General features: G+C 36.4%; 1 pseudogene; it reads right to left on the bottom strand.

Annotated features, from left to right (window-relative positions):
* Positions 1–11,493: 11,493 nt before the first annotated feature.
* LOC110124369 (cytochrome b-like) lies at positions 11,494–12,594 on the bottom strand (annotated as a pseudogene).
* Positions 12,595–13,543: the final 949 nt, after the last annotated feature.

Below are 13,543 nucleotides of genomic sequence, written 5' to 3'. Positions count from 1 at the left end.
TTTTTTTCTTGCCCAGGAAAAATATACATGATTTTTAAAAAGAATAAGGCCTTTAAGTCAGAAATTCAATACCTATGTGAAATGTGAAGTCAAGTGGGCCTTAGGAAGCATCACTATGGACAGAGCTAGTAGAGGTGATGGAATTCCAGTTGAGCTATGTCAAATCCTAAAAGATGGTGCTGTGAAAGTGCTGCACTCAATATGACAGCAAATTTGGAAAACTCAGCAGTGGCCACAGGACTGGAAAAGGTCAGTTTTCATTCCAACCCCAAAGAAAGGCAATGCCAAAGAATGCTCAAACTACCGCACAATTGCACTCATCTCGCACACTAGTAAAGTAATGCTCAAAATTTCCAAGTCAGGCTTCAGCAATACATGAACTGTGAACTTCCAGATGTTCAAGCTGGTTTTAGAAAGGCAGAGGAACCAGAGATCAAATTGCCAACATCCGCTTGATCATTGAAAAAGCAAGATAATTCCAGAAAAACATCTATTTCTGCTTTATTGACTATGCCAAAGCCTTTGACTGTGTGAATCACAATAAACTGTGGAAAATTATGAAAGAGATGGGAATACCAGACCACCTAACCTGCCTCTTGAGAAACCTCTATGCAGGTCAGGAAGCAACAGTTAGAACTGGACATGGAACAACAGACTGGTTCCAAATAGGAAAAGGAGTACGTCAAGGCTGTATATTATCACCCTGCTTATTTAACTTATATGAAGAGTACATCATGAGGAACACTGGGCTGGAGGAAGCACAAGCTGGAATCAACATTGCTGGGAGAAATAGCAATAACCTGTTATGAAGATGACACCACCCTTATGGCAGAAAGTGAAGAAGAGCTAAAGAGCCTCTTGATAAAAGTGAAAGAGGAGAGTGAAAAAGTTGGTTTAAAGCTCAACATTCAGAAAACAAAGATCATGGCATCCGGTCCCATCACTTCATGGCAAATAGATGGGGAAACAGTAGGAACAGTGGCTGACTTTATTTTTCTGAGCTCCAAAATCACTGCAGATGGTGACTGCAGCCATGAAATTAAAAGACACTTTCCTCTTGGAAGAAAACCTATGAGCAACATAGACAGCATATTAAAAAGCAGAGACATTACTTTGTCAACAAAGGTTCATCTAGTCAAGGCTATAGTTTTTCCAGTAGTCATGTATGGATACGAGAGTTGGACTATAATGAAGGTTGAGTGCCAAAGAATTGATGCTTTTGAACTGTGGTGTTGGAGAAGACTCTTGAGAGTTCCTTGGACTACAAGGAGATACAACCAGTCCATCCTAAAGGAGATCAGTCCTGGGTGCTCAGTGGAAGGACTGATGTTGAAGCTGAAACTCCAATACTTTGGCCACCTAATGCGAAGAGCTGACTCATTTGAAAAGACCCTGATGCTGGGAATGATTGAGGGCGGGAGGAGAAGGGGACAACAGAGGGTGAGACGGTTGGATGGCATCACCAACTCAATGGATATGAGTTTGGGTAAACTCTGAAGGAGTTGGTGATGGACAGGAAGGCCTGGTGTGCTGTGGTTCATGGGGTTGCATAGAGTCGGACATGACTAAGCTATTGAACTGACTGACTGACTGATGTATATCACATATACCTACAAATATGAAGTTTATTATATGAATTTTCCAAAAAGGTCTGTCTTAGATGTACCAATCTCTATGGTAGGACTTCAGTCTTAAGCAAGCCTGTTTGAGGCAGAAGAGACAACTCCTATTATAAACCAGCCATGATCAAGGTCAGTTCAAAAAAAGTTCTAAAGTTGAAGCCCTTGTTTATTGTAATGTAATACAGTGTATTGTGATGTAATGTTTCCCCTTTCTTTCTCAGTGGATGCAAGGCTGGATTAGGGCTACTTTATCTGTTATTCACAAAAAACAGAGTGCTTAGGGGCTATAAGATTTTCAAAGGCCTATGAAAATGTTTTGAGTTTCTAGAAAAATGTTCATTTAGCACAAAAGAAGAAAGAAACTCCAAAATTAAAATTAATAATTAATTCTATGTCTGCCAATTGTAACATCATTACAACATCATATTATTAATTTCAATCTTCACAAATGATATCATTGAAAATACATTGTAGCTTATATTTTTATATAATGATTGCCAAAAATTACACCTACTGTAATAAATCTTAAATTGAATAACTTACTCTTAACTAAATAAGTTTAAACATACTAGTTTTCATTCATGCACTTGTTCATTCATTTCACAAACAAGCACTTAATTTATACTATGTTAGTAGTATTCATTCTGAGGTAGTAGTATCCTTGAAAAATAAGAAGACTTTACAAGGAGGATATAGATATAAATGGTTTTTAAGTATATTACTTTACAGATATTCAACTTCTATTTGTACTCATTACTGGTATTGATCCACCTAAGAAGAAGACTGCTCCTTTGGTTCCATTTTTCCCACTGCCTCATTTTCAATCAATCATCTTTCTTCCCATTGCAGATTAAAAGCATAACCTCTAGCATACACACAACACACATATAAACACACTCTCATTCACTCATAGGGTAGTCTAAATAATACTATTGATGCTGAAAAACAGAATGCTAAAATAACACTTTCTTATAAAACTCCAGTGGCTTTTTTAACTTTTAACACATTGAAAAAGGAACAAATTGTATTTCATAAAATAATTTTTGATGCTAGATAATTTGTGATTGTTTAGGTGGAAGACATAAAACTCAGAAGTTGAAAGAAAGTGACATCACTGTAATAAGACTTTGATTTCTACCTAATTATTTAAGCAAAAGAGTTTTCTTAGTATTTATATTGACAACAACCAGACACAAAAATAGAACTGATATGGAAACTAATATTCTTCTATTAATAAATGACAAATTGAAAAGTAAAAGCTCCAACCATATCAGTAACAGGTTGACTTCCAATAAATTTGTGTTAAAAAATAATAAAATTTAATATACTTATTTTTATCAAGTCTATGCCATTAATGAACATAACAATAATCAATTCAGAGGACACTTTCCAAAGCTTAAAATCTCATGACTATAATGATGTAAAATAAAAATAAATTTTTCTTCCTCTATATGTATTTATATGGTGATATACATATATTTTGATTTTTATTTTAGAGAATATGTGTCATCAATAAAATATTTTTATAGAAATATATTAGCAAAGTATGATGTAGGGAATTGCAGGAAAAGATATATATTGTTTCAATACTGATTTCAAAAAGTCATGGCATTGAATAACAGTGTTGTTTCCTTTTTCTCACAGATGATGGGGATGGGTAATAAGAAAGTAGCCAGTAATGACACATAAAATAGATAGTCAACAGGACTTACTGTATAGTACAGGGAACTATACCCAATATGCTGTAATAACCTATCTGGGAAAAGAACCTGAAAATTAATAGATATATGAATTATGTTGTTGTTTGGGCTTGAGGTGGCACTAGTGGCAAAGAACCCGCTTGCAAATGTAGGAGACAAGAGATGTGGGTTCGATCCCTGGGTTGGGAAGATCCCCTGGATGAGGGCATGGAAACCCACTCCAGTATTCTTGTCTGAAAAATCCCATGGACAGAGGAGCCTGGAGGGCTACAGTACACAGGATTGAAGAGTCAGACATGACCCACGTGAGGACTTCACGCACACATGTTGTTGTTTAGTTGCTAAGTCGTGTTGGACTCTTTGAGACGCTATGGACTGCAGCCCAGCATGTTCCTCTGTCCATGGAATTTCCCAGGCAGGAAAACTGGAGTGGTTTGCCATTTCCCGCCTCCAGGGGATTTTCCCAACCCAGGGGTCAAAATCACTCCTTCTGTTTGACAGGTGAATTTTTTAACACTGAGACATGTGGGAAGACCAGATATGTGAATGCGCATAACTAAATCACTTTGCTGTATACCTGAAACTAATACAATATTGTAAATCAACTATACTCCAATATAAAATAAAAATTTTAACGAAAAGAAAAGAAAAGAATGCAGCCAGGAATGTCAGACTACGATTTCTGGAACTCAAGAAGATTTGAAGCCTGAAGACTTTGTAGATTCTCCACCAATTATTGGACAATAATCAAATGATCATAAACCTATGAAATCTGTAATCCATTTTTGGGAGTCAAATTGCTTATAGAGAGCAAAGTCAAGTGAAAGTGATGTCGCTCAGTCGTGTCCGATTCTTTGCGACCCCGTGGACTGTAGCCCACCAGGCTTCTCCGTCCATGGGATTCTCCAGGCAAGAATACTGGAGTGGGTTATCAGTTCCTTCTCCAGGGGATCTTCTCGACCCATGGATCGAACCCAGGTCTCCCGCATTGCAGGCAGAGGCTTTGACCTCTGAACCCAGGGAAGCCCTATAGAAAGCAAGGTCTCACCAAAAATACTCATCAAGGACCATACATACACTGGAAGCAGCCTTGACTGAAAATTATGGTGATAGGTATGAAAGGTTGTTGCTGAACCAGGCAAAGGCACTGGAATTCTTGGCCTCCAGAGGAAAAGAATTCAATTTGGGGCCAGAGACGAGGCTTGATTGCTCAGAGCTTTTGTGTAATAAAGTTTTATTAAAGTATAAAGGGGATAGAGAAAGCTTCTGACATAGACATCAGAAGGGGGTAGAAAGAGTACCCACTTGCTAGTGTTAGCAATGGAGTTATATACTCTCCAATGAATCCAAAGAATGTCTGAAGGTTGTAAAGACCTCACCAGACCTACTCCCATAATTTACATTTTAAGATAACAGGATTAGCCAGAAGGTTTAATCCAGAGGCTGTCCTCAGGCAGGATACATTATCTTTATATAATCCTAAGGAATGTAGAGGGAAAAAAAGCTTGTCCTTTCTTCCTCCTTGAGAATTCCAGACCCCTCTCTCCTTGGGGACCCCTAGACTTCTTATCAACCTGCCTAGGAAATGACTCTCTCAGGTAAGCCCAGTCATCCCACCATATTTTAGGACAAATATAAAGGTAATTCCAGTTTGAGAACTATACACAGGATTAGTGAGACACCTACTAAACTATATCACAACCAACCTTATCCATCTGTACAAACCTGCTTCCTTCCCTCATTTCTTCCCTTCCCTACCCTTTTCTTCCTTTCCTCTAAACAGGGGTGTTGGTGACAAGCCCATTCACTGTCTGATAAATCTCCAGGATGCCAATCTGGGTCAGAGTCTGCTTCCTAAACCTAACCTGTGATGAACACTCTCATCTTGTTCAACAAGGGTCTGAAAGAAAACTGAGTTTTCATAATTTGTGGAGGCTTTGAAGTTAGAACATTTATTTGGATTAGAAAGCATGTGCATATTATTGAGTTTTACTTCTGAGATTTTGATGTTTCAGACTGCACTAGTTTATACAGACAGAAAAGCCTTTGACAATTTACTAAAATGAATGTTCTTTCTTAAATCTGTTTCCAAAGACCTCCTGAAATGGTATGAAGTGAGAAAAGTTGAAGAAAGTTAAAATTATAAAACATATAAAAAAGAAAAGAAAATGAACTGAATCCAGAAATTTTCAAAGATTAATTTGTAGTAATCAAGTTACATATACTACAGAAATGAAAGATTTGATTAATATATGAGCCAATTAATGTAATCCACATTAACACAAAAAAGAAAATATATCATATGACCAACTTAATGGCTGTAGAAACAAACATACATGATAAAATGCAACATCTAATCACAATAAAGACACTTGAAAACTAGAAGCAAAAAAAAATGTAGCAAAATTCATGGAAAATACCAATTTTATTGGTATATTATTATCACATTTTCTCCTGGGATCAGGAAGGAGACATGATATCATTAATACTATTTCTATTATACACTGTGCAATAGATTAAAGCCAAGTTATCAGAATTAAAAGGAGCAAAAAAACTATTATTCTTTTCAAACAGCATAATTACATATGCAGAAAATCCAAAAGAAAATAAAATTATTAAAATTGATAAATAATCTTACTAAGATGGCTGGATATGAAGCAAATATAAAATAGAAATAAATTACATTTCTCTTCACCAGAAGCAATGGAAATTAAGCATTTTTAGTAGATTACTTAAAAGTAGGAGAAAAATACTAACATTAATACAGCCATTTTGGAAAACTGCTTGGCAAAATATACCAAAAGAATTAAGTGCATATCCAAAGACTCAGCAGTCCTGCTTCCAGATACAACAAAAACTCATCCACATGCTCATAATAGTACTATTAATAATAGCCCCAAATTGGAAATCTCGCAAATGTCCATCAGTAGTTCATTTCAGTTCAGTCACTCAGTTGTGTCTGAAACTTTGTGACCCCATGGAATGCAGCACATCAGGCTTCTCTGTCCATCACGAACTCCTGGAGCTTACTCAAACTCATGTCCATAGAGTTGGTTATGCCATTCAACCATCTCATCCTCTGTCATCCTCTTCTCCTCCTGCCTTTAATCTTTCCCAGTATCAGGGTCTTTTGAAATGAGTCAATTCTTTGCTTCAGGTGGCCAAAGTATTGGAGTTTCAGCTTCAGCATCAGTCCATCCATTGAATATTCAGGACTGATCTCTAGGATGGACTGGTTGGATCTCCTTGTAGTCCAAGGAACTCTCAAGAGTCTTCTCCAACACCACAGTTCAAAAGCATCAATTCTTCAGTGCTCAGCTCCCTTTATAGTCCAACTCTCACATCCATACATGACTACTGGAAAAACCATAGCTTTGACTAGACAGACTTTTGTTGGCAAGTTAATGACTCTGCTTTTTAATATGCTGTTTAGGTTGGTCATAACTTTTCTTCCAAGAAGCAAGCGTCTTTTAATTTCATGGCTGCAGTCACCATCTGCAGTGATTTTGGAGTCCCAAAAAATAGTCTCTCAGTGTTGCCATTGTTTCCTCATTTATCTGCCATAAGATGATGGGACCAGATGTCATGATCTTAGTTTTCTGAATGTTGAATTTTAAGCCAACTTCTTCACTCCCCTCTTTCAAATTCATCAAGAGGCTCTTTAGTTCTTTTTCACTTTCTGCCATAAGGATGGTATCATCTGCATATCTGAGATTATTGATATTTCTCCAGGCAAGTTAATTTCAGCTTGTGCTTCATCCAGCCTGGCACTTCACCTGATGTACTCTGCATATAAGTTAAATAAGCAGGGTGACAATATACAGCCTTGACATACTTCTTTTCCGATTTGGAACCAGTCGGCTGTTCCATATTCTAACTGTTCCAGTTCTAAATGTTGTTTCTTGACCTACATACAGATTTCTCAGGAGGCAGGTCAGGTGGTCTGGTATTCCCATCTCTTTAAGAATTTTCCACAGTCTGTTGTGATCCACAGAGTCAAAGGCTTTGGCATAGTCAATAAAGCAGAAGTAGATGCTTTTCTGGAAATCTAAAATGTTGATGTTCTCTCTTGCCATCTCCAGTTTGACTACTTCCAATTTGCTTTGATTCATGGACCTAACATTCCATGTTCCTATGCAATATTGTTCTTATAGCATCAGACTTTACTTCCATCACCAGTCACATCCACAACTGGGTATTGTTTTTGCTTTGGCTCCATCTCTTCATTCTTTCTGGAGTTATTTCTCCACTGATCTCCAGTAGCATATTGGGCACCTACCGACCTGGGTAGTTCATCTTTCAGTGTCCTATCATTTTGCCTTTTCATACAGTTCATGGGGTTCTCAAGTCAAGAATACTGAAGTGATTTGCCATTCTCTTTTCCAGTGTACCACATTTTGTCAGAACTCTCCACCATGACCTATCTGTCTTGGATGGCTCTACATGGCATGGCTCATAATTTTATTGAGTTAGACAAGACTGGTGGTCCATGTGATCAGTTTGATTAGTTTTCTGTGATTGTGGTTCTCAGTCTGTTGGCCCTCTGATGGATAAGGATAAGAAGCTTATGGAAGCTTCCTGATGGGAGAGACTGACTGAGGGGGAAACTGGTTGTTGTTCTGATGGGTGGGGCCATGCTCAGTAAATTTTTAATCCAATCTTCTGTTGATGGGCAGGGCTGTGTTCCCGCCCTGTTGTTTGATCTGAGGCCAGACTATGGTGGAGATAGTGAAGATAATGGGACCTCCTTTAAAAGGTCTCATGGGTGCACTGCTGCACTGAGCACCCCTGACCCTGTAGCAGGCCACCGCCAGCCCTCGACTCCTCAACACTCGTGGGCAAGTCTGAGTCAGTCTCTTTTTAGCATCACTGCTCCTTTCTTCTGGGTCCTGGTATGAACAAGGTTTTGTTTGTGCCCTCCAAGAGTCTGTTTCCCCAGTCCTGTGTAAGTTCGGGTGACTCTATGGTGGTGTTAAAGGCGACCTCCACCAAGATGGCTTATGCCATACCCAGGTCTGCTGCACCCAGAGCCCCTGCCCCTGCGGCAGGCCACTGCTGACCCGTACCTCCACAGGAGACACTCAAACACAGTTCCGGCTCAGTCTCTGTGGGGTCTCTGCGTCCTGGTGCACACAAGATTTGTTTGAGCTCTCCGAGTGTCTCTGGTGGGTATGGGGTTTGATTCTAAATGCGATTATGCCCCCACCTACCATCTTGCTGGGCTTCTCCTTTGCCCTTGGACATGTGTTGTGGTGTCTTTTGTGGTGGGATCCAACATTTTCCTGTCAACCGTTGTTCAGCAGCGAGTTGTAATTTTGGAGTTCTCACAGGAGAAGATGAGTGCACATCCTTCTAGTCTGCAATCTTCCTCTGCCATATAATATATAACTTATATTAAACCCAAATTAGTCTGCACTCCCCAGGGAAGCAGATGGGCACAAGTGATTGCTGCTGGTACCAAAGCTCCAGTTCCTCATGGCGTCCAGTCGAAAGAAGGAAGTCCACTCTGGGTCATTTCATCGGTTGCCATAACTGTTGACTAAAAAAAGATGTACAACTTGAGAGTCGTGAGTTAAGTTTTATTTGGTGCAAAATGAGGACTGCAGCCAGGAAGGCAGCATCTCAGATAGCTCTGAGAGACTGCTCCAAAGTGGCAGTGAGGGAAAGTCAAGATATAAAATTATTTTATCCATCAATAGCAGGATGGATAAAATAATTCACATGTTCACAAAATGCAATGTGTACAGTGATAAGAAAGAGTGAATAAAATATTCACTCTTTGAAATTTTTATAAATTTCAAAAATACAATGTTGAGCAAAATAAATTAACTATAAAAGAATACTTGCTGAATGACTAACATTATTTAAAGTTCAAAAGTAGATTGGAAGAGGAGAGTAGAGTGGCTTCTGGGATGTTAATAATATTCTACTTCTTGACCTGGTGCTGGTTACAAGAATATTTTGTGAAAATACATTGAACTGTCCACTAATAATTTATGTGCTTTTTCCTGATATTATATTCATATATAAGCTGTACTAGCAGGTGGGCAAAATTTCTTTAAGAAAACTATATAGACCGGGATGGGGAATACATGTAAATCCATGGCTAATTCATTTCAATGTATGACAAAAACCACTGCAATGATGTAAAGTAATTAGCCTCCAACTAATAAAAATAAATGGAAAAAAAAAGAAGACTATATAAAACATGGATTTAAAAGTCAAATTATAAAGATGTTATAAAGATGCCATTCTCTGCAACTAATATACAGATTAAATATAATCCCAATTTTGTGGAAATGGACAGTGTCTCTAAAATTTATGAGGGAGTGCAAGGGGTCAAGAATAATAAGGACAATCTTGAATAAGAAAACATGGTATAAGAACTTTTGCTACTGGATGTCAAGATTTACAAACTATAGTAATTAAATATGTTAGCTATTTATTTTTGAATGTTCAAATAAATGAATAGAATACAACAGAGAACACAGAAACATCACCATTCTATGACACTGTAGAATTATGGAAAAAAATGATGTCTAATTAAAAATATTGCTAGAAAATAAAATGTTCACTTGAGAAAAAATAAAACAAAAATTCATTCTAGGTGAATTTTAAAAAGAAAGATAAAATAAAACCAATAATATTTACAGAAGATAAAATGGAACAATAGTTACATAATCTTACACTATAGAATCACTTTTAAAATGTTGATATAAAAACTAGTTATTGAGAAAAATTTAAATATTGGACTATACTAAAATTCAAAATAATAAAACTAGAAGTAGAAATTAAAAATTTCCATCAATAAAATAGCTCATAGGAAATACATGAAATAAAAGGAGACAACACACATTACTTAGTAACAAAGATATTAAAAATATATAAAGAAATCCTAAAAAACAAAACTACAGACAACTCAATAGAAAAATGGGCAAAATATCTGAATATGCATTTCACAAAAGTGGCCATAATTTGCTAATATCTGATTAATCAAATACAAATGGAGACAGTAGGATATCATTTAACACACAAGAAAATGGCTAAAATAAAAATATCATATGTTAGCAAGAATGTAGACAACTGGGAACTTTCAGACAGTTTATAAGAGCATAAATATGGATTTTGAAAAACTATTAAGTATTATAAATTAAATCTGAAGATCTTCCTAGCAATTCCACTCTTTGTTACAACCTAAAGAAACGTATTTCCATGTGTGACATAAACACAGATCAATAAACAGATCAATATATTTAAGTATACTGTGAATTTTAGGAGGGGAGGATAGGTGAAGTATATTTAATGTATACATACATATTTAATTCTCTATGTCTTGTTACCATTGACTGAAAATCACCCTGCTTCTCATCACCCTGGTAATTAATCTTCACTGAAGTCCAGCTATAATTTATCTGACTGTGTAAGGGCCTTAGACACCCATAGCTGAGTCCAAGAATCCCCCATAATTAAAAAATACTGAATGCATGACACCACAGTTACTTGTGAGTATGGGCTGATTGTCATTAGTCCACTGAGATGTCTTTATTTAAGAGGAAGGAATGGGCACTTTTAGGTGAGATGGCCCAGAAGTAAGAATCTGATCTCTGATAAAGTTTCACTAATAGAAACCCCCATAGATCATGGGCCCAGAGCAAGAGGTGCACCAGCCAATTGGGTTGATGGTTTCACATGGTCTGGTGATTAATCTTGTGATCTATTGGATATGATATGCATGTTGACAAGGACTTATTTAATAAAATGTACTATGTACAGTTAATAATTATATGGACTATGTAATATCAGTAATATTATGTACACACTTATATGAATGGGGTAAATAAATTTAATGTACAATTATGCATGTGATGTATTATGCATGGTATAATATATATGTGGTTGTAATGTGGAGAAACAGATTTGCAAGTACTCAGGGGGTCGGTGAAATTGGGCTACCTTATAACTGATACAGTACTTAAAAATCTTGTAAATGTATTATAACAAAATTCCAGGAAATAGTTTAAGTAGGATTTCAGCTTTGAGTACTGACGGTGGAGCTATAGCTTCTTCCTTGGGCCTTAGGGAGATTTATTATTCTCCTTTCTGATTTACAAGACCAGGGTAATAAATATGCCACAAAGTCTCTTCATTTGTGGATTCTATTTCTGATGGTCCTAGTTACTGGTATTAGTAATAGAAAATAGTATTAGGAAAAAATATAGGGTTGATGCTAATTGTCTGACAATAATGAAAGGTTGTTCTAATGGTTGCCTTCCAATTCATGTTAGTGTTGATAGGTCTGCTACTAGAACTCAGAATAGACACTGGCAAAGGTATTGGAATGTCATGCTTCCTTGTCTAGATGTATGGAGTAATGGTATTTAGTACTAAGATCCGGATAGAAAAGATTAGGGATAAAGCCCCTCCTAGTTGACTAGGAATTGATCAGAGGATTGCATATGCAAATAGGAAATATCATTCTGGGGTAATACGGGGTGGTATATTGAAGGGATTTTTCAGTCTCCTAACAAGTCAGGTGAAAACAGAACTAAACATTATTAATATTGAAACTAGTAATAAGGCACCTAAATATATTTAATTGTATAATATGGATGAAATGGGATCTTTTCTATGTCAGATGAAATTCCTGTTGGATTACTAGATCCTGTTTCATGGAAAAACAATAGGTGGAGCCACAGCTAGTATTGTAACAATAAATGGAAGGATAAAGTGAAAGGCTAAGAATCATGTGAGAGTTGGTTTATCTACTGAAAATCCACTCAGATTCACTCAACAAGGTCTGTACAAACATATGGGATTGCTGAAAGGAGATAAGTCATTACTGTTGCTTGCTCCTCAGAATGATATTTGTCCTCAAGGCAGTACGTAACCTGTAAGTCCTATGGCTATGTCTATATAATAGAATAACTCCAATGTTTCATGTTTCTAAGAAATTATATGACCCACAGTATAGGCCACATCCTACATGGATGAATAGGCAGATAAAGAATATGGAAGCCTCACTTGCATTATGTATTGGATAATTCACCCATAATTTATATCTCAGCAGATATGTGTGACTGATAAGAAGGTGGTTATCATATCTGGTGTACAATGTATTGCTAGGAACAAGCCTGTTAAGGTTTGAAGAATTAAACAAATACCTAGCAGAAAACCAAAATCCCATCATGATGAGATGTTTGATGGAGTTGAGAGATCAATTAATATGTTGTCAATAATTTTTATTAGGGATGTGATTTCAGAATGTAGGTCATTAGTGTTGTAGTTGAATAACAACAATGGTTTTTCATGTTGTGAGTCATAGTTAGAGTCCATGTAAGAATAATGATAACACATTATTTTAAGCATTAATTTTGTGATTGGTTTTGTGGGATTTTTTTCAAAACCTTCAACTATTTATGGTGGGCTTGGGTTAATTGTAAGTGGTGGTGTTGGTTGTGGTATTGTATTAAATTTTGGTGGGTCATTTTTAGGTTTAATAGTATTTTTAATTTATTTATGGGGGATGTTAGTGCTGTTTGGTTATACAATGTCTATGGCTACTGAGCATTACCCTGATGTTTGGGTCTCTAATAAGACTGTACTGGTTTAATTATGGAATTTTTGCTAGTTTTTAATGCTTTAAAGGATGAGAAGGTGAAGATTATGTTTACGTTTAATGGTTTAGGGGATTGAGTAATTTAGGAAATGGGGGATTCTGTATATTTTAGTGAAGAGGCTAAAGGGACAGTGGTGCTATATGATTATGGTACTTGATTTGTGATTGTCATTGGCTGGTCTTTGTTAATTGGTGTTATTGTTATTATGGAGATTACTCATGGAAATGAAATAGAATCATGCTAAGGAGCAGGGTGATGAAAAATTAAAGGAAATTTAATTTAATTAAGCTTTTCTGATCTGATACTAACAGAGAGATTTTTAATTGAATACAGAAAGTGGTTTTTGGTAAAATGTTTTCTAATCAGGTTAAGGAGGATGGTTATTTTTGGTTTGTTGATTTATGTAAGGTGCTAGAGAGTGAATAGTAATGGGAAAATATCCTAAGAGGGTGGAGAATTTGAATATACTTGATGGATAACTGAATTTTAGGTTTTATGTAATGTTATTGATTTCAAGTGCTAGAGTAAATCCTAGAATGATTACAAGAAGGACAGTTAACTTTAGGTAGTAAGGTATAATTAGTTATGGAATTTTGTTGGAGGA

This window comes from Odocoileus virginianus, chromosome 6 (assembly GCF_023699985.2).
Source record: "Odocoileus virginianus isolate 20LAN1187 ecotype Illinois chromosome 6, Ovbor_1.2, whole genome shotgun sequence".
NCBI lineage: Eukaryota > Metazoa > Chordata > Mammalia > Artiodactyla > Cervidae > Odocoileus > Odocoileus virginianus.
This window is presented reverse-complemented; position numbering and strand designations above follow the sequence as displayed.